Source organism: Mustela nivalis (assembly GCF_964662115.1).
Source record: "Mustela nivalis genome assembly, chromosome: 2".
NCBI classification, from domain to species: domain Eukaryota; kingdom Metazoa; phylum Chordata; class Mammalia; order Carnivora; family Mustelidae; genus Mustela; species Mustela nivalis.
The window spans coordinates 41863231-41890755 of NC_139021.1; the positions used below are offsets into that span (position 1 = coordinate 41863231).

The following is a 27525-nucleotide window of genomic DNA, read 5'->3' on the forward strand; positions in this document are numbered from 1 at the left end:
CTTTAATCAGTCAGTGGGTTCCTATACATTGAAAGTTAGGAAACAGGTGGGAAAGGATGGTGTCTGTCCTACTAAATGGTCTCTGATGTCTCCTGGCCCACCAAACTGTGTTCACCAAAAACGGAGAATCACAATTTCAGAGCCCAGTGCCTTTGTATGTAGACACTAGCCAAAAACACTGTCTAAAAAGGTACCAAAGAACCTCAAAGTCTTCAGAGAATCCCTCTGAGCTCACCTCCTCCCTAAATCGATCCTCCTTTTATTAGTTTCCTCAGGCTGCTGTAACAAATCCTCACAGACAAGCTGGCTTAAAACATCAGAAATTAATTTCTTAGAGTTCTGGCCAAAAGTTGGAAATCAAGGTGTTGGCAGAACTGGCTCCTCCATGCCCCTCTCCGAGCTTCTGATGGCTGCTGGCCGACCTCAGTGCTCCTCAGCTTGTAGACACATGACTCCAGTGTCTGCCTCTGTATTCATATGGTGTTCTTGCCTGTACATCTGTGTCTCTGTGTCCAAATTTTTCTCTTCTTATAAGGATACAATTCATTGATATTCTTTTTTAAATTATTTTTTTAAGATTTATTTATTTTTGAGAGAAAGAGAGGGAGAGAGCTTGAGCAGGTGGAGGAACAAAGGGAGAGGGACCCCTTGTTGAGCATGGAGTCCTACACTAGGCCCCACATGGGCCTTGAGGTTGGGCTCCAACCCAGGACCCTACGATCTTGACCTGAGCTGAAATTGACAATAGGCTGCTTGACCAACTGAACCACCCGTGTGCCCCTCATTGATATTCTTTCAAATGACCCTGGTCATTGCATTAAGGCAAGCTCTAATCTAACATGATTTCATCTTGATTATGTCTGCAAAAACCTTATTTTCGAAAAGGGTCCCATTTACAAGTAGTGGGGATTAGGACTTGAAAGTATCTTTCTGGGGGACACATTTCAACCCACAGCATCCTTATTTGATCCCCACCTCCCCCCGTGATTATTATCTTGGTTCTATGTCTTGTCTTCCTCTCCTTAATTAACCTTACCCTTTGGTACTTGAAGGCTACTTGGAACCTTCTGGCTTGACCGCCTCCAACACCCTGCAGTCCACACACCCAAGATAGAACTATGCTTGCATAAAGTAGGCCCTTGATGAATGTCTGTGGCATGACTTCCTGGTTCCTAAAATCTCCAAATGTTAATTCTCTTATTTGAAAGAATCAATACTCCAGAATGTCCCCTAGATTATCACTAATCACAGAAATGGTCAGGATTTAAAATATATTTTATTCTTTTTCACTGAAAACAACCATTTTCTAATGGCCACTGGAGAAGATAAAGCACGTGTTGTTGGTCCACTAATATACATCTCCGAGGCTGGATGCCTCGTAAGTTCCCTAAGGCAGACTTAATGACCTAGTCATATGGCATACCTCACTGCATCTTTTTGTTTAATCATGTTTCAGACAAACTCAGTTAAAGCACATACACTGCTTTTTAAAGAGTGACTTGAGGGGTGCCTGGGTGGCTCAGTCAGTAATCCCAGGGTTCCAGGATTGAGTCCTGCATTGAGCTCCTTGCTCAGCAGGGAGCCTGCTTCTCTCTCTGCCTCTGCCTGCCACTCTGCCTACTTGTGCTCTCTCTCTGATAAAAAATAAATAAAATCTTAAAAAAAAAAGTGACTTGAAGAGAATTTTTATTTCTTATGCAAACTGGTATTTTTTAAAGGATGTCTAAGTTAATCTAAATAAATCTGTTCAGAAGGCAGAGAGTGACTGTACAGCAGAGATTGGACTCTGTAGCTAACTGCTTTCCCTGTGATGGTCAACGTGCATAGAACTTGGATGTCCTTCTTGCAGAAAGCACTGGGATTCTTCCCCAGGTCTTGTAGAGTCACGGTTAGAGTGTGACCTCAGCAAGAAAGCTTATCAAGTGCATACCATTACCTTAGGATTTGCCCTTTATACAGCAATTATCTGCTAATAATGGTCGGCACAATAGTTTTAGAGGTATTTTAGGAAAAGAAAACATGTCTTATTTAACTTTGTATTATTGGTAGGGTGGTGTGTGAGTCAATTAATAATTGTGGAAGTAAGTGGGTGCCTGGGTGGCTCAGATGTTAAGCATCTGCCTTCAACTCAGATCATGATCCCAGGGTCCTGGGATCCAGCGCCATGTCGGGCTCCCTGCTCAGAGGGAGGCCTGTTTCTCCCTCTCCCCTTCCCCCTGATTGTGTTCTCTCTCTTGTTGTTTCTCTCTCTCTCTCTCTCTCTGTCAAATAAATAAAATATTAAAAAAAAATGGGAAAGTGAAGTTCAATTAGATGAAACAGAGCAAGGCATCATCCGGAGGCGAAGTGGCCCTCCAGATGTTATTCTGTCTTAAGAAGACAAGATCAAAGAATAATGATTAAAGAAGAGGTTGAAGGTAAAGCCATGAAAAAAAGTGCACTAGATAAATACGAGGTAAAAGAAAGTTGAGTACAGTTCAATACCAGAAACATAGATTTAGTAGAAGCAGTAGTCACATTGCATTTAATTAAGATAGGTTATTAGAATAACACAATTATAAGCTTTATGTAATAAACAAGTACAAAGTCGGAAATTCACATTTAGTGGGTATTCAAGCATATGTGGGATATTTCCAAAAAATTAACATATAGTAGTCTAAAATGTAAATTTTAACAAATACCCAAGAATCAGAATAATTAAGATCATGTTTTGTTTTTTTTTTTCACTAGAATGAAATTTTACTAGAAATTAAAAATAAGAAATAAAAATACATCCAAAAGAAGGCCGTACATTTGGAAACTAAAAAACACACTTCTAAATAATTCATGGATTAAAGAAGAAATCATTATAGAAATAAAGTATTTAGAAGGAAAATAATAAAACTACTAACATCGAGACTTGTAGGATGAAGCTAAATTAATGGTTGAGGGTTTTTTATAGTTTTAAATGTCTGCTGAAGGAAATCAGAAAAATTGATAATTACAAGCTAAGCTTTCAACTCAAGAAATTAGAAAAAGGGTGTCACAGTCACTCCAAAGAAAATAGAAAGAAGGAAATATAAATGAGCATACATTAAAGAAATTAAAAAAATTTAAAACAATAGAAAAGATTGACAAAAGCAAAAACTGATTTCTTTGAAAAGACTAATAACAGTAAGAAACTTCCAGTAAAATCAATCAAGGAAGTAAGTAGAAAATAGCAGAAAAGTAGAAAACAGTAATGTTAGAAATTTAAAATTGAAAAGTAAATGAAATAGAAATGAAAAACACAAAAGAATAGTTTTCACAATTTATGCCAAGAAATTTGAAATCAATAAAACAATTTCATAAAAATTGTAAAAATTGCCAAAGTGAACTCAGGAAATACTGGAAAATGTGAATACACTAGGGAGTTTATACCAATAATCAAAAACCTACCATGAAAGAAATACCAGAGGCAGATGACTTTACAGGTGAGTTTTCTTCAAAAGAATAAATAGTTTATATCTCGTACAAAGTGTTTCTGTAAACAAAAAAGCTGGGAACTCTTTTTATGATGTTTGTATAACCTTGATACCAAATCCAGACGACACGAGGAAGGAAATTTATAAACTAACCTCATTTACCACGATAAAGGCAATAACCTGTATTCAAATAGAATATTTAATATGATATGAACACTTTATGTGTATTGTGTTATTAATACTAGCAAAAACCTTAGGAAGGGGATAGTGGGTGCTATTTTTGACTCTGATTCCCAGCTGGGAAAACTGAAGCATATATTGTCAGAACTTGGCTTTTAATGCCAAAATCATAATTTAAGGGAATCAAATCAAGATGTGTGTGTGTGTGTATCTATAATATAGATATATACATAGATATATATATAGATATATACATATCTATACATATATATAGATATGTATATATCTATATACATATCTATCTATATATAATATATAATATATAATATTATATCAAATTATTAATATAATATTTGTTTATTATATATTTATAATATAAATATATAATTATTTATATATTTATAATATAAATATTAATACAATCATTACATATATTATGTGTATATATTAGATATATACATATAATACATATATAGATCTATATCTATATATGTGTGTGTATCTATAATATAGATATCTATATTATAGATATATAATATAGATATATAATATAGATATTATAATATATAATATATATAATATAGATATATAATATAGATATTATAATATATAATATATAATATAGATATTATAATACATAATATAGATATATAATATAGATATTATAATATATATAATATATAATATATAATATAGATATATAATATAGATATTACAGATATCTATATTATAGATTCACACACACATATATAGTCTACAACATGAAGTGACTAAAGATGGCAAAACAACCACATTCATGTTGAAAATGAAATATGACACCTGTTAGTATCATTAGTGTATGCATCAACACTGTACTAGAACTTTTTTCCAACATGATAAAATAAGGAAGAGGAATGAAATATACAGGAACTAGAATATAAGAAATAAAACGTTCACACATGATATGATGGCCTACACAGAAAAACTAAGAGGATCTACAAACTATTAAAACAGGTAAGAGTCCCACAATGATGCCAGATATATAAACTATAAATAAAAATCAATGTGTGCCCCATAACCATGCATACTAGATCAGAAAACATTATTAAAAAAAGAAAAACATAGCTATTAAAAATCATGATTGTAAAGAATATTTAAATGACATAGGGCAGTGGAAAGATAATCATGATGTCATGTTGAGTGAAAAGAAGTCATACAAAATTATATTTATCCCTACATCATTATTTTTATCCCTACATATATTTATCCCTACATCATTATTTTCTTTATAATTTATAAAATCCGATCTTGCACAAGTTTTGGTTGTGATTCCCTGATATATGGAAATGAAGTCCAGTAACATGTCAAATGAATCACGGGATTTGGAATGATATTTTTTCTTCCATTTTCCTGTGTCTTTCAAGTGTTTGTAACAAGCTATATTTTGAAAATGAGTAAAAACCTATGAAAAAGTCTTAATTGAACATGCTGAATAGAACCTGAAAAGAAGTCTTGAACAAATGCTTTTGGTAAAGATGGTAATCATTCTTGAAGGGAAAGAAGACCTAATTGCCCTTATAAAAGCTACAATTCCAGTGTCAAATCAAAGCCATGGCCTTGGGGAAAGGAGATTCATTGGTACCCTAATACCTCAAAACCATTCATTCCCCAACACTTTCTAATATCTGCTAAATGATTCCGTGCCCTGGCCAAACACTACATTGGAAAGAGAAGGAAATGGATCTAATAATCAAGGCAATTGATAGATCTGTTTTTGGTTGCAATTTAAATTAAGCATGGGATAGAGCAACAGCCTGAAATCTACACAGAGCTTTCCTTTTGTCAATCAAAGCTACGAGTCTTCTAATGGTGGTGTGATTCTCTGGTAGGTACCAGGTCACAAAAATAAATTTATCAAAAACTACTTTTAAATATTTTAAAATATTGGGGTACCTAGGTGGTTTACTTCGTTAACCCACTGCCTTCAGCTCAGGTCATGATCCCAGAGTCCTGGGATCAAGTCCTGCATCAGGCTCCCAGCTCCATGTGGAGTCTGCTTCTCCCACTGACCTTCTCCCCTCTCATGCTCTCTCTCACTCTCTTTCTATCTCAAATAAATAAATAATCTTAAAAAATTTTTTTTAAATATTTTAAAACATTAAATAAATCACAACCTTATAGGAACTCCAGCTCAGTCTTTTTTCCTGGAGATTTTACCTACGGTCCTCTTGCATTGCTGATGTCAGCATGTGGGGCTGCAGTTCGTGAGGAGATCTGTGGGGCCCTCAGTTTAAAATGTGCCGGGGCTGGGATGGTGGAAGCCTTTCATCGCAGTAGGATGCAGTGGACAGGAGACCTTGCTTCAGTATACTTTGAGTCTTGTTCTGGCACTTTCCAGCTATGTGACTCTGGGCAAGGCACTTCGGTTTCTGAGCCTCAGTTATCTTGTAAAATGGAAATAATGAGAACTCTTATGTTGCAGAATTGTGAACATTTGACTAAAGAACAGGAAGAACTTAGTGTGCTCTTATTAAGTTAACTATTGTTTCATAAGCTAAATACAAATTTCCAACCTTTGTCTGATAATCTGTTGTCATAGATAGGTCAGTTGATTAAAAAAAAAAATCTGCCAGTTTAGCACCTGGGTGGCTTAGTTGGTTGGGCTGCCGACTCTTGATTTCGGCTCAGGACATGATCTCAGGGTCCTGGGACTGGGCTTCAGGCTCAGTGGGTTCTGCTTGAGGATTTTCTCTCTCCCCACCTCCCCATATCCACCCTCCTGCTTGCTCTCTTTCTTTCTGTAAAATAAATTAAAAACCTTTTTTAAAAAATCTGCCAGCTTTATTGTCCTCTCCAGACACTCCAACCTTCAAAAAATTCCCTTTCTCTGAATTTATATATTGTAAGAGCACTCATAGATAAAGCCCAGATTTCTTCATTCTTGAAGAAAATTAGCAAATGCTGAAGAGTATCCGGACTGTATAGCCTTGTTCTCTAATTTAGGTTGAAAGCAGTCTTCAGGAAAATGCTCAGAAACAGGAAAAGTCCAGAAGGTACGCATAAGCCAAGTACGGATGAGGCTTGAAATGAGGCAAACCCACTAAGCTCAGCTTGAGTACATCCCCAGCATAGGGAAACGAAGCCAAAGGGTTGGGAGCCAGGCGGCTTCTGGAAACAATCTGGGAGAAAAGCTAGAGGTTCTAAATAAAACTGAGGATACTTGGCTGGCTGGTTGATGGTTGGCCCCAACTTCGAGGTGAATCTGCCTCTTTTGAGGACTCGGAGGAGGGTGGGCAATGTATTTTTCTAATAGCTGTCGACTGTGAAATTGTTTTTGAAAGAAAAAAGAAAAGTCAGTGGCTATCACAACAATCGAGAAACCAGATTACAAAATCTTTTATCTGCTTATCCGCTGCCGTGGCCCTCATGGTAATAAGTATGGAATGCTTAGAAGGAGAAATTTTGGGCAGTCAGTCCAAGGAGAGAAGTGAAATCAATGGAATTATACAGGACACATTCACAGAGCTCTTATTTTGTTCATCTCCGACAAATCTGGAAGTTGATTTTTTGCCTGACAAATGGCATTGGCTTTGTAAGTCCCTTCTCTTGGATAGTTGAGCAAGACACCTTTGACCCTAAAAGAAGCCAGAACACCAAAAAAAAAAAAAAAAAAAAAAACAGAGTTGGGAGGGAGAACCATTCTATCTGCAGGCATTTGAGGAGTGTGTTGGAATAATTCCTTGTCTGAGGTTGTATGGACTTAGAATTTAGACTTATGCGGAAATGAGGAATTTTAAGTGCCTTAGTGATTAAAGTTTTTAAGAAAAAGACTGAATTTATCAGCATATCCCCCCCCCCCAAAAGGTCTAAAACCTAAAACATGGTGAGGATTTGGAAGACTAGAGAAGAAAAGTCTGAGTAGCGGCAATTTTGTACCACTAACAAATGAGAATCTTGGTGAAAACCAGGACTGGTGCGTTCGCAGTCGCTATTTCCTGTCTGTGTCCACCTAAACTGCATTTCCACTTCTCAAAACAGAATGACAGAAGTATCCTTGCGCGTTCCTCAGATCAATGTATAAATAAAAAGTAACTGTACTAGAGTCCATATTTACCTTGGATGAATGCCCTGATGTTTTTGGTGCCCCTTTAAAGCAAACATCTTTAGAGAAGATGACTTGTCTGTATTATGTCTTTCCCTCCTGTCCTCTCTAGCCCGGTCAGATTTTGTTCCCACAGCTTCACTTAGGGCTCTCATCTCACCAAATCCAGGAATCCGTTCCCTCCTGGGTGTTAGCTGGCAAATCAGCGCTTGTTTTTTTTTTTTTTTTTTTTAAAGATTTTATTTATTTATTTGACAGAGAGGGATCACAAGTAGACGGACAGGCAGGCAGAGAGAGAGAGAGAGAGAGAGAGAGAGAGAGAGAGAAGCAGGTTCCCTGCTGAGCAGAGAGCTCAGGACCCTGAGATCATGACCTGAGTGGAAGGCAGCGGCTTAACCCACGGAGCCACGCAGGCGCCCCAGCAGCTTGTTCTTGACTGCAGGGACTCCCCTTTCTTTTTTGGAATATATTCTTCTCTGGAACCCTGAGACATCACCCGTCTTCTCATTCTTCCTCTTCCTCCGAACATGACATTGTGGATGCCTCCAGGGCTTGATTCACAGTCCTATCCACTGCTCTGTCTACCTTCTTTTTGTAGAGAATGTATTTCATTGAATCCCCCAGTTTTAAACATCATAGAACACAAAGCAATCCCAGTTTCTGCTTCTACCCTGACCTTTTCTTGAGGCACCAGACTCATATTCGATTGCCTGCTTAATATCCTCACTTTTAGGTCTGCATATTTCAAACTAAACAAGTCCATTATGGGACTCTTGAGTTTTTCATCTTGATTTTTTCCCCAGTTTTTTTTTTTTTTAACTAAATTAGTCTCACTATCATCAAACCATTCTCTCAAGCCCAAATCCAGGACTCATTCTTGCTACCTCTTTTTCTTGCAATCTCCCATCCAATGCAACAGCAAGTCAACCCCCCCCCCCAAGAAAACCATATTTGGAAAAATATATTCTCACTCTACTACCGTTCAAGTAGGAGCCAGCAGCATCTCTGACCCAGACCATGGTACCCACGGCTGGTTTCCTGGCTTCCGTTGTTGCTCACATAGTCTGTTTGACGTACAGCCAACTGACTCTTAAAATACATCTCAGATCATGTCATTTTCCTGCTCAAAACTCACTGCTTCTCATTTCATTTTGAATAAAACTCGAAATCCTTCCTCATACACAAGAGGTTCTCCATACATTTGTCCCGGCCTATTTCTCTGCTCGTTTCCTACCCGTCAGTGCATAGGACCCTTCTATTGACGTTACATTTCCTATGGAGGGGATGAGACACCCTCATTTCCCATCTGTTGGTCCCTCTTCCTGAAGGACTCTGCCCCCAGGCCTTTGCACAGCTGGCAGCACTCACATCTTTGCTCCAGCACCACCTCCTGCACAGCTGGCAGGCAGCACTCACATCTTTGTTCCAGCACCACCTCCTAAAAGACTTCCCAGGCCACCCTAGGGAAGTCGTGGCACTCCCTCTCCTATCCTTCTCTGCGCTTTAATTGCTCATAGCACTGTCTCTAGGTCAGTTCATCTTTTTCACTCGTTTGCTTGTCTGCTTCTCTCACTGGAATGTAAACTCCATGAGGACAGGGGCATTGTCCTTTTTCCCCTGTTGGAGCCCCTGCATCTTGAAGAATGTCTGGCACAGAGCAGTCGCACTGGTAACTGGTGGCAGGTATAAAGTGCCTCTTTACACATCTACAGCCAACTTTCTCTTTTGTAGGATAGAAACCGTTTTGTAGTGTTTAGTGTGAATCTCTATCCCATCCCCCCACCCCCAAAATGGGTTAACATCATGCAGAATGAAAGACCATTTTGTTTTCCCATCACTGCATGAATTAAAACTAACAGGTAGATAACTAACAGACGGCCAACTTCCAATGCAGAGAAAACACTCGTGACGCTTCCATGTCATTAGCCAAGTGCAACCACGTTTCCTTGTCCAGTGTCGGTTCCGTTGCCATTGCTTCCTTTCTTTCCTCTGGCATTCCTACCCCCCACTGCAGCTCATTTGGAAGTTATAAGCCCACAGACACCGGTGGCAGGTGGCAGGGCTGACAAACAGTAGGTATTTTGCTCCAAGGCACCCTGTAATTTAATGTACCAGTAGAACCTGTCTCCTGATTTATAGATTGATGGATCACAAGGACTGCCTGCGTAGATATTGGGGAGGCGACATCAGAATTCACAAGGCTGGCTGTTCAAAGCATGAGCCAATATCATTTAACTAATGAAACTGGGAGTCCTGGTGCTACTTTCCACTCAAAACCAGAAACAAAACAACCCCACAGTCTTTAATCACCAAAGATTTGCAGACCTGAATAAGATCGGGTAACTTTTTGTCTAAATCGCTCTACGTGTAGAGAAAGAGTCTAAGATAAAAAAGTTATGAAACTTGCCCAGAATCACGCACCAGCCCAGACTTCCCCCTATGTGTTGGATCACATATGAATCGCTGGACACCATGGTCCCTGTCTAATGACTGGCTTCCACCAAAATATGTTCCCATTGGAATTATATGTCCCTGGATGGTTATCCCCAATCCACACCTACCCCAATATTTATTTCATATTAACGTATCAAGTACCTTGACTTTGGGTTTTATTAATATAGACTCATGAGACCTGAAAGAAATTGTTTGCTCTTGTCCTCATTTCTACAGAACTCAAGTAACATCATCTTTTCCAAGAAGTATAACTAAAATCCTTCCTCAGAGTGACCTTGTGTGGTATTTTCCTCACATTCATAAGCAAAAATAGCTCTACAGAATTCATCTTTATAAATGTTGTCAAGCCGTTCTCCATTTCCATCTGACTGGCTACGAGGCAGGACCATGGGATGGCGGGACCCTGCGCCCTGCAGTCACATCTTGGGGTCCTATCCTCTTTTGATTGTCAGCAATCACTCATTCTGCTATTTTAGGAAAGGTGCTTCATCTTTCCCTCCGTCAGTTTTCATGTTTATAAAATAAAGATAATAATAACTTACTCATAGGATTTATAAGGGCCGATTGACTTAACCAACATAAAACATTTAGAACAATACCTGGCACACATTAAGTGTCACATAATGTTACCAAAAAGGGAAAATACTTAGGTGATGAAATACTTTCTAGAAAGGCTTCATTTTTCTGCCCTTCAATGTTTACTACAAGGAAGGTGGCGCACTGAGATTGACCCCCCCAAGACACAGCGAAGCAGTAAACACTACAATTACTGTTTGTAAGTTTGTAACAAAGTTTGGAATGAAGAAATTTGATTATAAAATTATCCCACTTTTTCTCCATTACCAAAACCAGAAGGGCAAACATAAGGCAAAAAGCAGCAACTGGGGCAATGGACTCATTATTTCAACGCTTAGGCACTCTCTGAACAATTTGGAAATTGAATCCTGTGTAATATTTTGGCAACAATTTAAAAAGCAATAATAATGGGTGTTTGCCAAATCATCATATTTGCTTTAGTAAAGGGATAGCTTAATATCTGACAAGAGTTGTGGCTACGTTTAACTTTTCTTCAAGTAAGAGATTAGTAAATTAATACATGTAGAATTTATTTACAAAAGTCTTTGGTTAGTTTGTGAAAACACGCAGCAAGGAAACCCCATTTTACAGAGAGAGTGTAAGAGGGAGAGAAAGTAAGCTTTCTTACTTATTTAAGTAAGCTTTTTAAAGCAGAATGGAAGCTTTTCTAAACTCTTACCATTTGTGAAAGACTCAGATCTGAGACTCTGAAAGTCAAGTCTGTTTCTCGAAGATGATAAGCAGACTCTGACACCAAAGTTCCTTAAACAAGTTACTTAACTTCTCTGCCTCAATTTCCTTTCCTTATAAAATGAGGACAATAACAGTACCTATATCTAAGGTTGTTGGGAGGATTGAATGAGTTAATACATGCAAAGCACTTAGAACAATACTTGATAAGTGAGTGCTCCATAAATTCATCAATTTCTATGTCAGAAGTTTATTGGTCAAAGGAATTAGGATGAGAAACTACAAAGGAGAGAGGGAGGGGGGAGAGAGGAAGGAGGGGGAGTGAAAAGAAGAAGAAGAAGAAAAGGGAGGAAGGAGGGGAGGAGGAAGGCTGAGAACCCGCCAGAGGGGTGGGCAGGCTGGCGGTGGGAAGTCGAGCACATTCCAGGGTTACAGAGGGGATTGGGTTCCCCAGCTGCAGACCCTGTGCCAGTAACTTAAGAATGTGCTTCCGGGACGCCTGGGTGGCTCAGTGGGTTAAGGCTTCTGCCTTCCGCTCAGGTCGTGATCCCAGAGTCCTGGGATCGAGCCCCGCATGGGGCTCTCTGCTCTGCAGGGAGCCTGCTTCCCTTCCTTTCTCTCTCCCTGCCTCTGCCTACTTGTGATCTCTGTCTGTCAAGTAAATAAATAAAATCTTTAAAAAAAAAAAAAGAAAGAAAGAATGTGCTCCCAGCAGAGCCTGGAAAGAAGAGGGAGGAAGCGGGACTAGGAAGGGCAGGAAGCTGAATGAAAGTAGGAGTCCAGCCAAAGTCCAGTGCGGGCCTGACCCCGCAGGGGGGCTGTGAAGTCTAAATGCCACTTTGGAGTTTGTCCCAAGTCTGGCAAGAACTTTCATACTTCTCTACCTGTCAGTCCCCAACTGGCATGCTTCTGGGACATGTAAACTCGGGCACTGTTTAAGAAGGTTCCTGTATTCTCCAAACTCTCCAGTCCTAGGTGGGGTATTTAGAAGGTACACCCAAAGAGGGAAGCACAGCGAGGTTAACTTGGCTTGGAGGGACGTGAGAGGGGCTGCCACACGGGGTTGGCCCCCATCATTCTCCTGACGGGAGGCTGGTGATGAGCCCGTAGCTTGAAAGCCAGTGAAGGTCAAATGCAAAGAGAGGGGAGGCTCAGATGAGAAAGCAGGTGTTTTGTAAGCACAGACACCTGAACACGAGCCACAAGTAGTAACTGGAGTGGTTAAAATGGTTTGCATGCTCTGTCAGAACAATGAAAACTTCCGGAAACAAGTAAACCAATATGACGTTTGAATTGCAGTGGATGGTTTTCATTCATTTCATTCTCCCACTTTTTAATAGGCCCAGTGAGGGAGTGGTGTTAATTTTGTCTTGTGTACGGCATGTATGACATTTCGCAGGGCGATCTGTTATGCTTCTCACACTCTACATAGTAACAGAACTCATGCAGACTGCCTGTTTTGGTGTTTAGGAAGTGGCATCTATATTTACATATTACTATGTATATACAAATACGTATGTGTATAGATATAAATATATGTGCATCTGCATACTTCTCATTTGCATACACATACACGGTCATGTGGAGAGACAGGTCAGAGGCCAGAGTGCAATTCAAGATGAACTTTCTGGATTTGGCTTTTGGTGATCAAGCTGCCTCTCAGACTTACAGATGCATGAAGACGCACAATAACAGATTACATGTGCTCTGCCTTCTAACATTCTTTACCTAACCCAGACATTCCGCAGGCAAATTAGAAGAGCAATTAGTATTTTCCTTTACATATTAAAAAAAAAAAGTATTGTTCTTTATAGCCAAGAGTTTCTGGCAAATTCCAAAAAGTCAAGTCATGAACAAGGAAAGAAAATCTAGTTTCAACTTAAACTTTTTGCAGTCACCATGAGGATGAGATTAAGTTTTACCTCAGTGACTTCAGGTGAAGATACTTATGTAAATAGTTTCATCATCAGGGAATAAATATGCTATGAACTGTCCCAAACATGGTCACAAGTAGCAGCAGAAGACCTAGGTTGGAATCCCAGCTTATTGTAGATGTGACTTGGGTCACATCTATTTCCAGAGCTTCATCTGTAAAGGGACAATAACAATAGAGGATAGTTTTCATAATTAAATGAGATGGTACATGATATGGCACTTCATGAACTGTCACGTACGACATGTTGTAAAGTTTCAGGATCGTAGCAGCCATAGTCATAATCAAGGTCAAAGTGATAATGGGCACAGAAGATACCCAACTCCTGATTCTAACTTATATTCTTCAGGTGGAAGCTCCAATATTGTGAGATCCATTCATTCTATCTGAACAGAGACAACACTGTGGATCTACAAAAATCACAGGGAAAAGAAATATCTTTAAAAATTTGAGTTATTTGTAGCATTTTCTTGCATTTTATGACTTGTTATTTTCAAAGTAGATCTTGATAAAGGCATCTATTTTTTTTTTTCCCTAGCCAGTAAGAACCTTCTGGATGAGTTATAATTTTGGGATATGCTTAACTAATTTGTTTTGATGCATGCAAATACTCTTCTACTTGCTAGAATCTGACTCAGAGAGCAGGAGATTTGGGTGATAGTTTGCCAATATTTGGGGGCTGTGGGAATTTAGAAATGGACATGAGCAGTTGTACAAGGTTCAAGCAACAGGGATGCAAGGCCCTCCAGTATTTTTTCTGAATTTCTGTGAATTCCTCAGCCCCCACCTTCTTGCCCTGCTGATTTTCTCAACCTGAATGCAGTGTGCTGTCAGACAACAGTATCTGTGTACACCTGGTCAGACCAGCAGGCTCCTTAACCTTCAGTTCCCTCACCTGTAACCGTGAGACAATAAATATGCACCTCACAGGGTTCTATGCAATAAATGAAAGAGTTATCGTGGTCCTAGGCATTTAATAAATGTTTCTTCTATTTCTTCTTCCTCCTCCCACTTTGTGTCCTCCTCCTTCTCATTTTTTTTTCCCTTTCATTACGATTAGTCTTCCACATACTCACTCTTCTCCCTGTATTTGCTCATTTATTTAAACCCGAAATTTAAATCTCTCATATCTGAAAATCAGAAATACTCTAGGACACTCTGGCTTATGACCTGGGTGTTCCCTAGCTGAAGGGTCTGGGAGACCCTGTGCTTATTCTTAGAAGAAAGCAACAATGAATGCTGCCCTCAAAGGTCAAGATCCCTCCTTCAGTGGGCAGTTAGAGTGATGCATCAGAGAACACTTCTTTTTGTATGCCCAGGGTCCTAGAGAAGGGTGACAATATTAATAGCAGATTATGAGAAATCTGCTTGACAACACCAGGGATCATTCCATCCATCTTCTCGTGTCAGCCATTACCAGTCACTGGTCGAGTGTTAATGTCAGGTTTAACCTTGAAGCATATCTACTCAGATGGAAACAATAAAAGGCACTGAGATGAATAAATGGATATACTCATCATCAGGTGGGAAGGAGAAAAATTTAGCAGACCGTTCTCTGCTTCCTAAAATGTCAGTCAAGAAGAAATTCTTTGGGTTGTAGATGGAATGCCCTTCCAAAGTGTTTTATATGATTTGCACAACTTGTTCCTAGTTCCTCAGAACAAGGAGGAAATGCATTATTTTTGTGATTCCTCCCCTGATTTTCAGTAGGTCTGCCTTAGTTTGTTTGGCTTTGGTCCTGTGGTTAATGCTGTAATAATACTCAGAGAACCATCAAATCTAAGTATTGAAGGGATTTTGAGGTCACTTAGTGCACTTAGTTTAAGGTGGTTTTTTTGTTGTTGTTGTTGTTGTTGTTGTTTTTGCCTAAAGCATTTCTGGAAAATGGCCATGCAGCTAGCCTTATATGCTCCCATAATCATATTCTCCACTGTATTGGTCCATGATCTGCAACTTGTTCAAGAATGGTTCCGCAGCCTTGGCTTTTAGAAGAGAAAGAAAGCTTAGAGATGATGTGTGTCTGTACCTTTCAATCTTTTTCCTACTAGGATCATCCTTCTCTGTCTCCTCTGCCTGCTTACCCTCCCAAACATACTTTTCTCGAACACGTTCTCTGGTTCAAGTGGTGGTACCAGCCACTGACCAAGTCAGAAATTTGGCAGACTCCTTTAGGTCCTCTTGTTTGTTTTTCACACCTAACCAGTATATGGACAGAACTCTGGAAAATCTTGACAAGTAACATTTCGGGGCTTTAGGTATGGAGAGGAAACTAAAATGGAGAGTGGGTAAGAATGTTCAGAGAGGAAGTGAGCCCAGGAACAACAGGCCATACAAGACAAAGGTAGAGAGAGTGATTAGCGGTGTAAAGTACTGCAAGAAATTCATCTTTGATGAGGGCTACATGGTGTCTGTTAGATTTTGTATTTTAGAAGTCACAAGTGACCATTACCGAAATCGTTGCTATGGAAGTGTCTAGTCAGATGTTAGTTCAAAGGAACCAAAGAGTGAGGAAATAGAAACACAGAAAAAGCTTTGATTCTTTTCACAAGAACTTAGCTAAAAAGAGAAGTAGAGAGACACCTGGGTGGCTCAGTGGGTTAAGCCTCTGCTTTCGGCTCAGGTCATGATCCCAGGGTCCTGGGATGGAGCCTCGCATCAGGCTCTCTGCTCAGCAGGGAGCCTGCTTCCTCCTCTCTCTCTGCCTGCCTCTCTGCCTACTTGTGATCTCTGTCAAATAAATAAATAAAATCTTTTTTTTTTAAAAAAAAGAGAGGTAAAGAGATAGTTGGTACTCAAATCAAGATATACGTAGATGTCTGATGTACACTTGTATTTGTAATTAAGTTATGTGCATTTTACAGAAACTAAATGATATATGTATAAGTGAAATACAAATATATAAAATGCACATATGTTTTTAAATAAGATGAACTCATGCCCATTTATAGACTGAAGGGAATGGGTTCAAATGAGGAACAGTTTAAGAAGAGAAAATAAAGTATTTGAGGATAATCATGAAACTAAATAGTAGCTACAAGAGTTGACAGGAGTGAGGTTCCCTACTAGTGAAAGCCTTGAGGGAAGGAGTAAAATACAGGTAGAGATATAGCTTATTTGGCCTTCAGCTGAACAAAAAAGAGAGAAATAAATAAATTTTCTATTAATGCTAGGAAATTCCATAATTCACATCAGAAGAATTAAATTTTCAAAAAGAAAATGCCTTGATGGCCTCTTGATATGAAAAGATAGAAGTCTGCTACAAGCATGGCCTCGGTGGTTCTCAAACTTTGTGGTCCTAGGATCCCTTTATATCCTTAAAAAATTGCTAAAGACTCCAAAGAGTTTCTGTTTATATGAGTTATAAGTATATGTATTTAGCAAATTGAAATTGAAACAGAAATTTAAGAAATATGTGTTTTTAAAATTTATTTAAAAATAACATTAAACCAAATGTTAACAGAATGACATATTTTTATGAAAAATAATGTTTTCAAAAACATTACTGAGAAGTGTTTTACCTTTTTGCAAATCTCTCTAGAGTCTTTCCTAATGGAAGACAGCTGGATTCCTATACCGAACTCTGCATATGTCTATTGCAATATCTCCTGTCATGCATCTTCTAGAAAACTCAATATATGCTACCAAAAAGATAACAGTGAGAATGGCAAATAATTTCTTAATTACATTACGAAAATAGTTTTTCCCTTACAGATGACCCCTTAAAAAGGTCATAGTGACCCTACATGTCCCCAGACCACACTTTGAGAACTGCTATTCCATGATTAAACCAAGTTAGAGTGGAAGTATTCTGCATCATATAGAGAGAGAAGGAGGAATGCAGAGTTTCTGGAAGAGGCATTTCTGGAGAGGAGAGTTAGAAAGATATACCAAGGAGGGCTGGTGCTCAGGATCTGAGAAGGTATTTGGGAGAAAACCCTGAGAAAATGGCATCAAACTGGGAGGTTGGGAAGCTTGTGGTCAGTAGAGAATTCCAGGTCAGATGGAATGCCCAGTGAGTGTTCAGGTGTGTAATGCCTAACATTCAATTTGAAGAATAGCTCCTGTTGTTCTGATCCCTAAATTCATGAGTGAAGAATGGTAACCACTGGTGTGAGAATAAGGTTTTTGCAGTAGAAAGAAAGTTCCTGCATAAACAGTTTCAAGGGATACACAAGCCATCTCCACCTTGGTAAACCATTTTGGTCTTCATCACAGATGTAGAATTGTGGTTAAGATATTTTTCTTTAAATGTCAAAGAAAGATCTTACCTGGGTATGAGGTCATCAGAAACAGGATGTAGGATAGTTGAATCAGGTCAGGCTAGATTGCCAAAACTTTCTGGAAGCACCAAACAAGATACATGAAAGTGAGAGAGTTGGTGACTGAGAAAGCAGTTGAGGAGAATAACAGATTTTTTTAATAGTTGCTGAGTGATATATTAGTCAGTATGCTCTAGAGGAACAGAACCAATAAGATGGATATATATATATATATATATATATATATATATATATATATATAGAGAGAGAGAGAGAGAGAGAGAGAGAAAGAAAGAGAGCTTTACTTTAAGAAGTTGGCTCAGGCAACTGTGAGGAATGACGTGTCCAAAGTCCCCAGGGCAGATTGGCAGGCTGGAGATGGATGGGAGAGTCATGTTGCAGTCTGAAGTCTGAAGGCAGTATTTCTTCTTCCTTGGGAGACCTCAGATGAGGCCCCCCCACATCATGGAGGATAATCTGCTTTACTCAAAGCCTACTGATTAAACAGTTAATTACATCTAAAAAATACCTTTACCACAACACCTATTCTAGTGTTCAACCATTGACTAGCCAAGCTGACAAGTAGATAATATCAACTATTAAAAGGGATATTGATAGGTTGGACCATGGTCCAAGAACAAATAAAGGAATTTCAGGTAATAATAAGGGCCCCGGAAGAGACTGGAGGCCAGTCTCTTTGTCATTACTCCATGTGGTAGCTGGGATTTTTCTCAAGTTAATACATGTGTTAGGAACATGTTGACTTGGAGCTACAGAGGTGATCGTGACAGAGCTTGTTTGTTCCCTCATGGTGCTTAGGATTTAGGAACATTCTTAATTTCTTGATTATAATCAAGTTTAGCATGTAGCAAGGGGAAGCATGAAAACCTTGAAAAGTTATCAGTGACCATACCATGTGAGTTCATACCTCATTGGATGCACTGGGCAGAAGGCTGTGGGCAGGGGATCTCCAAATTTCACAATTCCATTCATCTCTTTCAAGCAACATTATGTATTGCTTCATCTCTCAACCTTGTCTTGTGTATCTGCCCTGATATGCCCTAGCAAAACCATGACACCAGGCACATGGCCCTTTTCCATTCAGGGTAAGGCTGATTATCAGGACAGCAAGCATCACTGGGCTGGAATCATGGTTCTAGAATTAAGGGTAGCTCTCCAGAGAACAAGGAACAGCTCTCCATGGGCCCAGATCATGTTAGTCAACATGCTTGTAGGTGAGTTGGCAAAAGAGGAAGAAACCGTCAGCATTCAGGATGAATATGGGAGAAAACAACATGGTGCGTGTTGGACCATTTGATATATCAACAGAGGGATTTAAACAGCATCCCTCAGGCCGTTCATCTGGAGAAGGAACATGAGTCTCAAGTCCCATGAGAAATGAAACAGCGATGATCAGCCCTGCTTCATTGACTCCTCTCCCCTCTCCGCTTTTCTTTCCCTTCCCTCCTTCCACTCAACTTTTGAAGATCTTACCTCTTTCTTCTTTGTCCCACAGAAAGAAATACTTGTAAGTCTGACCAACACTCCGGTCTTTCGGAGCCAGAGCAGCATGGCCTGTCTAGTCTCCTTCCCCCAGCCAAAAAGGAATGCTAGGCCCAGAGCAAGTGGAAATTCATTCCATGAGACTCTTAAGGGATAATCTTTACACTCTTTTCTGTGGGTCCTTCATCAGGATTCTATTGTCAGCCATGTGAGTTCAGCTGTTAACTGCTCACTTAAAAAAAATGATCTCTCTCCACTCTCATTTTCCCCAGTAAGAGCCTGACAAGCAAACAGCACCTGCCATTGCTCACAGAGACAAATACAAGAAAATGGAAAACTAAAGGCGCGAAGCATGAGAATCCCACTAATGCTCGATGACTGATCTTGTTAGCACGCATAGTGCGTCCTCAGATTTTTCCAGAACCTCAGATCTCTCTACTGAACAACCACAAACACACACAAAAGCACTTTGGAGCAGGCTGCACAGCACCACCCCCCACCCCTGCCTAGAGCTTGATTGTCAGCCTCATACACAAACCCAGACAATGCTCTCAATAGGCGTCTTTGGGGGAGACAATCTCGGAAAGCATGATAACGGGATTTGTCACCCTGATGTGGCTGCTGTTTCAGCAAGCATTTCAATAATGAAAGAAAGTTTTACTAATTGTAAATGTGAATGAATTTCAGCTGTCTCTTAAAAAAAATTCTTTTGGAAGAAAGCCAATTAAGATCATCTGTCTAATGCATCTATTCACCCCCACTGCAACAATATGTCAGTTATAATAGATGTCTCATAAACTCAGACTTCTCAGGACAGGCTGCTGAGCCTGCTGCAACAAGGGAGGGGTGAGAGCCTCTACCTACAAGATGTTTAGAGGTAACTGATCAAACTTTTCTCAGTGAAATGTTAGTCCACTGGGAAGAAGAGCTAGGGGGCATTCATAAGAGGCCAACACACCAAGAAACAGTGGGTTTCAAAACAATGATCTGTAGGAACCAGAGCTGGTCTCTCTCCTACTGGCAGCCTGTGCGTGAATTGTGATCTCACCAGGGAACTGGGGAAGTTAATTGCCAGATCACGGGCCTGGCTACTAGATGCCTACTATTGTCTTATGGGCAGAGGGGAAGCGTGTATGTTCAGAAGAGTGCACAAGGGCCTCCAGACCTTGGAGCAGAGGCAGTCATACTGACAAATTCTCTTGGGAGAAAGATCTTCCCCCCTAAGGATGGGACTTTCTCTCTCACTATCTCAGCTCCTCCTCTAGACTGCTCTACTAGCTGTCGTGTTGAAGATCATGTTGAAGGCCAAGCCATAGTTAGTCCAGTGAGGATACGGGTCTGGTCTCTTCTTTGAGGTCATGCTCTGCACTGTGATGTGCTGTGCATGTGATGAGTGGCACCTGCTTCCCTAATGTCCCCAGTCTCGTCTTTCTGCTTACGGAACCCTACTATTGCCTTTGCCAACATCAGCATCACCTCCACTAGCACCATTTGTACAAACACCATGGAACTTGTCAACGCCCACAATAACATCATTGCTGTCCTCATTACCAGCGCCAATAGAACCATTAACATGCGTGTGGTAAATTCCATAATGGGCCCCAAAGATATCCAGGTTTTGATCCCTGGAACCTTTAAATATTACTTTTTGTACCAAAAGGCACGTGGAAGATGTGATCGATGATCTTGAGACAGGGAGGTTATCCTGGGTTATCTAGGGCTTCCAATCTAATCACAAGGGAGACAGAGTTTCTATTTCCCAAATGACACCGACATTGTTCTCTACAAGGGAAAGGAGAAAGTTAAGATTAGCAGCTTAGATATTTATTCTCAGGTCCTAGATAGTAGTTCCCCTTCTCTTTTCAATCCCAGGTTGTTCCAGGAGTATGGTACAGAACTGATTCCACGTTTACATAAGGCACCTGTTCCTGAAGCAAAGTATAAATAGGTCCTGGCCTATGCATTTTCCTGCCTCAATAGTTTCAACTTCAAACAGGATGTAAAGTCTCCTTTTTTTTCTTTTTAAAGATTTTATTTATTTCACACACAGAGAGAGATCACAAGTAGGCAGGCAGAGAGAGAGGAGGAAGCAGACTCCCCGTTGAACAGAGAGCCCCATGTGGGACTCGGTCCCAGGACGTTGGGATCATGACCTGAGCGGAAGGCAGAGGCTTAACTCACTGAGCCACCCAGGTGCCCCAAGTCTCCTTTTTTATCCAATTTCCCTTGACCTATGGTCTCAGCCACGCATGGTATATGATTTTGAGAATATTCAGTTGTGGGTGGGTTATAAGTATAAAAATCAATAGATATAGGAATGCTTTCTCAGTCTGTTTTTCTTGAGAAGAAACCTTGAGGAAATCAAATCATCTGATGCTTCATATTCCCACACATAAAAAGAAAGCAGCTAAGATGGGAAGAAAATCATCAATTTTGTTTATTACCATTGGCAGGATTTACTAACCATCTATTTTCACATGGCTGGGTCCTGGGCAGGGTGGCCTTGCTTTTTTAGAGCTACAATGAGCCTGAATAATTTAGATTAGGTGACTACACTAATTGAATTTACCACATAATTAGCTCACGGTTTTCACTTCACTTTGCCATGCAAATCCTTTCTGAAAAGTAAAACCCATTCTAATTTAACTCTTTTATAAATACTTCAAATCAAAGCTTGGTCAACTAATTTATATATTTATATAAAGAATATATCTCTTCTGAGTTATTTTTTGAAGATTCAATTGTAGTGTTGATGTGACAATTTATTTTTTCCTTCCTAGAGGTAGTAAGATTACATTATAAACAACTTGGAGAACTGGCAAAAAATATATAATCTTATGCCTTGGAGGTAGCCATTTGTAGCAATTTGACATTTTCCATTTGTTTTTTTTCCTCCACTTATAACTGTCACATAGTTAGAATTAGAGTATAGGACGAGTAGAAGTTAAAACACTTTAAGTAAAATATTTTTAAATGTTTGCATTAGTTTTCATTAAAAACTATGGATAACCATCATAGCCTATACACATATTTGCCTATTGCATAACAGAAATATAAAAAAATATTTAAAAATGAAACAAAACTTTTTTACCAATAATAATCTAAAAAGCAATCCTAAAAAGATGAAGTTACATCAAATACAGCTTAATTTGTCTCTTCCTATTTGGCATATTAAGTTTATTTATTAACTGTAAGCCATGTATAACCATCATCATTGGTTAGATGTAATGGAGTCTTCTCTGGGTGAACTGGAACCTTCACACAGTCTGTAAATAACCTGTCACTAGAGATCATGTTTGATACACAACAGTGCAACCTGGGAAATATAATTCTTAAACTTGAACCTATGAGCATTACCGTCAGTTTTTATATGATGTTTAAGTATATACTACTAAACCATACTACAAACTAAGCCTAGATGTCTGTAAAGTGGTTTGGTATTTTGTATGAGAATCAATGTTGTTAAAAATTAAAAATACTATTTGTGGGCATGTAGACGAATACTTACTCTTGTCCTTTAAGATACCCAGATAATATAAATGGCCAAAATTATTCCCATTTCTTGTCTTGATTGTATAGGTTTACAATGTCTTTGACAGAAAGCGGATACAGAATTTACTGCAAAAGCTTTTTTCTTTATGTTTCTGTTTCTCTATCAATAAAATGGAAACATCTACTTAATACTTGTATAAAAGTACAATTGAAAAGAATGATCTCTTTCTCTCTCTCTCTATGATCTATATGGAATTATAAGAATTATAATTATAAGAATATAATTATAAGAATTAAAAGATTTCCTTAAGAAGCAAAACAAAAACAATGAAATTCAGATTTGTACAAAGAGAAATAGCAAACATATTATCAAAAATAAAAAATACAGATAATATCATCAAATACTCATTTCTGTAGCATCTTGGAGATCGAAGAGAATCCTGGAAGGGACACACAGAGTTTAGAACTAGCTGTTTGGATTTATTTGGCTTTAAATCTTGACTCTGTGCTCACTTAATTGTTCTTTTACCCCTTAAAACTTGATTTTCTTCATCTGTTGAAGCAAAACAACATGATCGTTACACAATGGTTTACGAAAATGTCTAATCTTTGCAGTAGACATTGTTCTAGAGCTGTGCTGTCCAATGTGGCAGCTGCTAGCCACATGTGACTATTTAAATTTAAATTTCTTAAAATTAAGTACAGTAAAAATTCATTTACTCAGTTAATTACATGTCAAGGGTTCTCCATGTGGTGAGTGGTGATTATACTGGACAGAGATAGAGAAAATGTTTCTAGCATCACAGAAAGTTCTACTGCATACCTGTTATGTAAAAAAGAAAGTTGTGTGTCAAAACCGTCAGAAGCAGAGAGTTAAAAAAAAGTGAAGCATATTTCTATCCCGCAGCACATCTCAGAGCCTTTGATATGTGTAACTCAGGACATCCCATAGAGTGATATTCAAGCAGAAACTCCTCCAGCTGTTTGCTAAAACTCTTTGCTAAAACAATTTGCTAAAAGTGTTTGCTAAAACTCTTTGCTAAAACAATTTGCTAAAAGTGTTTGCTAAAACTCTAGTCCCCCATCTTTTTTTTTTTTTTTAATTATGACCCAAATTTTGTTATTTGGGATTCTGTTTTCTCACTATTTTATAAAAATTGTTTTTAATGTGAATATATTACATATACAAGAAAAAATAAATTATTTATTTGGAAGAGATTCTTTGATCTCAGAGAAAGTAGGTCCAGCTCTTGGGCTGACAGTGTATCTGCAACTCAGTTCTGAAATGTTAAGAGAAATCTGGTACATTTCTGGAAGAATTTCCATTCCTGATGGAAGAGATAGGCTGTCAACATATAAGCTATAATAATTATTTTAAATTGCCCATTGATAATATATAGAAATGCTACTGGGCACACTTGATATTCCATGTGACCTTTCCATTCTGGCTGCCCAGAACCCTAACACCTCCCATTCTTGGGGGAGCTCTGGCCATGACTCGCTTGCGGTTTCCCTGGTGCTTGCTTTTTCCCCATTACTGTTCACCGACTGGTCTCTTGTGATCTCACCTTGAGATTGCGCAGATGGATGTTAAGATTCAAAGGGATTCCTGTCAGAACTCTGGAAACTCCTTTGTGAAGACCCCTCTTCTTTGCTTCTCTGTCCACCAAATTTGAGCCATCTCAGCCTCCTCGTGCTTGTATCCCTGCTCCCATGCCTCCATCCCATGTCCTGGATGAGGGCTCTCCTTTTGGCACCACAACTCAGAAAATGCTTCCACGCAGAGCGGGCAGGGGCTGCAGGTTCACCTGTCTGTTCCCCCCTCTCAGGGATCACAGTCCCACACTGTGTTTTATTCAGTCTCCATGTCTGTAGTGAGAAAACAGGTTTGGTATTAGCTGGAAGCACCATCACTGGTCGACTTTTACGTTGTACACCATGTTGACGAAGGGTATGTATGCTAGATGTTACTCTAGTTGTTGATGCTTCCAAGAAGGGCGGTTGCTGTTACAATGAAACTGTTTGTTAGAGGCCCTATTAACTGTGTGGTAATGAGGCATTGTTTTTAATATTTTTCGTTCTAACAAGGATAGTTTTTACTTCTTTATAAGTGCTTTACTATTTTTTAGTGAGCATGGGGATCTGGTTTGGGGTTTTAGACCAAAATAAAATGCATTGTAATTTTTTCCTACTTAAAACAATGGGAAATCATTTCCTTAGCCAAAAATCATGCACAAGGTCTGAATCTCAGAAATGACTACTGTTAACTGGGAGCTGCCTTGATATGTTCGCACCTTCTGTGTCGTTTTCACAACTATATGTTAAGGACCTAGAGTAGTTCCTGGGGCATAGGTGGGGGACCATGAATATTTGTTAAGCGAATGATAGGAGTTCAAGGTGGAATCTGCTATGATAATGGTGATAATGTAAGTGTGATTATTATCCAGTCTCTTTTAGATATTAATTGCTATTTTAGTTAAATGAATCACATTGAATCGCTCCATATGCCCTAACTTAGGGAGCCATGCTCCTTCTCCATGAGACATTAGAAATTGAGAAAGGATAATATCCAGGCCATAAGCACATTTAGCAGGACTTAGCAAAATACGAGTCAGGTTTGGTGGGGCTAACAATTTTACCATTTAACTAAATGTTTAGGGGAATGTCTAAACTACGGTCAGCTCTATCAGTGTCAACCTCCTCAAAGTGTGGAAGTACACAAAATCAATGCTAGAAATTAAGCCTCATTTTCTCAGAATCCATGAATTTTTGGCCCTGTCTCACCCTTACCATTTGTGTAGCTGAGGGCAGGAGTGCAAACGGAGGCCCTCATAGCACAGGTCCAAATGAAAGTTTTAAATCAGTTACTATACATTTCAATAAAATATGTCCTGTCCTGCTACCTTGGGACAGGTATACTTACATAATGACTGGAGAACCAAATCCAAATTTAGAATCTTCAAACTCCTCAGTGTTTCTATCCCAAGGTAGTGGGTCAATGCATTCCCATCCCACAGCCTGTCCTCTGCTTTCTTTTTCCCCCTGGCTACTTTGGCTCTGTCCTGCCATACTGATGGTTGGATACACATTTGGAAACACCCTGTCTATGTGTCTAAGCTCTGGCCACACCCTATGCAAATGCCTATCCCTTGGTCACCCCTCTGGCCTAAGGGCACTCACACCAGTAATGAACTGAGACTTCAGAAGCAGTGACCCAAGGACTCCTTAGTCATTTGGGCAGATAATTCCTTGGCTTAAGCATCAAGGACATCATCTGGCAAGGGTAGGACTATGACCTTCAGGTGCACATCTCCCCTTGGTCCAGCACAGCCTTTTCCCTTAGAGAGAGGGATGGCCCTGGAGAGCCAGAGTGGGCTCTCTAAAGTCGCAGGGCCAGCGCCCCTCTTGGCTGGACCTAAGACATTGGGATTATAAGTATATGGGAAAAGGTAGAAGTTGAGAAGTTAAGCAATTCACAGGATGGTTTCAGGGGCTGGCACTTCTAGACATCTGACCAACATCTACATACACTCCTTTCCTATAAAGAGAAGTCTGATTTCATTTAGGCAGCAGTACCCCTAGCTAAGAAGCTATATTGCCAAGATGCTTTTGCAGTTAGGAATGTTCATACACTATGGCTCTGGCCAGTGAAGCTAAGCAGATTCTGGGGATTTCTATGAGGGTTTTGTTCTCTTTGAGACAGTCTCTTCCCCCTGCCTTCTTGGTGCTTTCTTTTTCCTGTCTGGAGCACATATATGAACTTGAAGGTGGAATGGCACCTTTATAATCATGAGATGAACTCAAAGATGAAAGTCACATGGTAAAGCTGACATATAGCAGGAACATGAAGGAATCCTGGAACGTCGATGACATTCACCAGCCTTCTTTGTTAACATAAACCCTTATTTTGCTGAGCCCTTCGAAGCAGGTCTCATAAATAGTCCAAAACAACTACTAATAAAATGCAATCAATTGTTTTTATAGAATCCCTACTTTCCAACAAATGTGTGTGTTTGTATGTTGCTTCTTAGTTTACACCAATAACAGGGGGAAATGATCAAAGTTATGAATTAAATTTATGAATGATCAAATTTATGAAAATTATGAATGATCTTTTTGTCTGTCTCCAACATATTCAGTATTGCATGGTCAAGGTGATACTAGATTTTAAGCTCCTTAAACATAAAGGCTGAATTTTATTTATTATTTTCCCCAGTGCTTTCCACATTATCTGAAATATAATCACATCAATGACACAAAGGTAGAGAAGTATTAAAAGTTTGAATAAAAAATATTAACTTCTGTAATCTGAGTTCTTTCTATTATTTAGAATTTTATTAAATACATTATGAATTGTCTTTTTGGTCATAGAGAGGCCCTCAGTTTTCAAAATTATGTCACATATATTTGCATAAAATGAGTATTCTGCATATGATTTTCTACAGAAAACATATAGGACCTTGCTGAAAAAGCAGCATACCCAATGGCAGAATTTGGAATCTGATAAAGCAGATTTATCAAAAAATATAACTTTCTTTCACTTCATTCATTGTATCTTTTATCTTTTTTTTTTTTTTTAAGAAAAGAAAGTCTCTAATCTTTGATTTTGCATTGAAGTTTTCTCATATATACAAACACAGAAAATACATCTGTAAGATATACCTATATTTTCACTCAAAGTTTCCTCTGTGTCTACTCAAAGATCCAAATCATTTTTTGGAAAAATAAACAAGATTATTTTTCCTAGTTTAGAAAGTCTTCGATAGTAGCTTAGCAAAGAGACTGGGTTACAAGTTCATTAGACTTAGCATTTTCTTAGCAAAAGTACTTGAATATGAAATCATTAATCCTTTGTGTAAAGAAAGGTTTTTTTTTTTTCCACCTTACTTTTCTTTGAATGGAGTATAGTTGATC

At 38.9% G+C, this 27525-nt stretch overlaps 1 long non-coding RNA gene across 2 annotated transcripts in view; it reads right to left on the minus strand.

Moving 5' to 3' along the window:
- Positions 1–25652, minus strand: part of LOC309856577 — a 55345-nt gene extending 29693 nt beyond the window's left edge. Inside the window, exons 1-3 of one of the 2 annotated variants that reach the window (XR_014307294.1) lie at positions 25535–25652; positions 24180–24480; positions 5820–6046 (exon numbers count right to left, since the gene is read on the minus strand). This is a non-coding gene — a long non-coding RNA (uncharacterized lncRNA). The remainder of the gene's footprint in view (positions 1–5819; positions 6047–24179; positions 24481–25534) is intronic. The other variant, XR_014307293.1, reaches the window with a different exon arrangement.
- Between the last annotated feature and the right edge of the window lie 1873 nt (positions 25653–27525).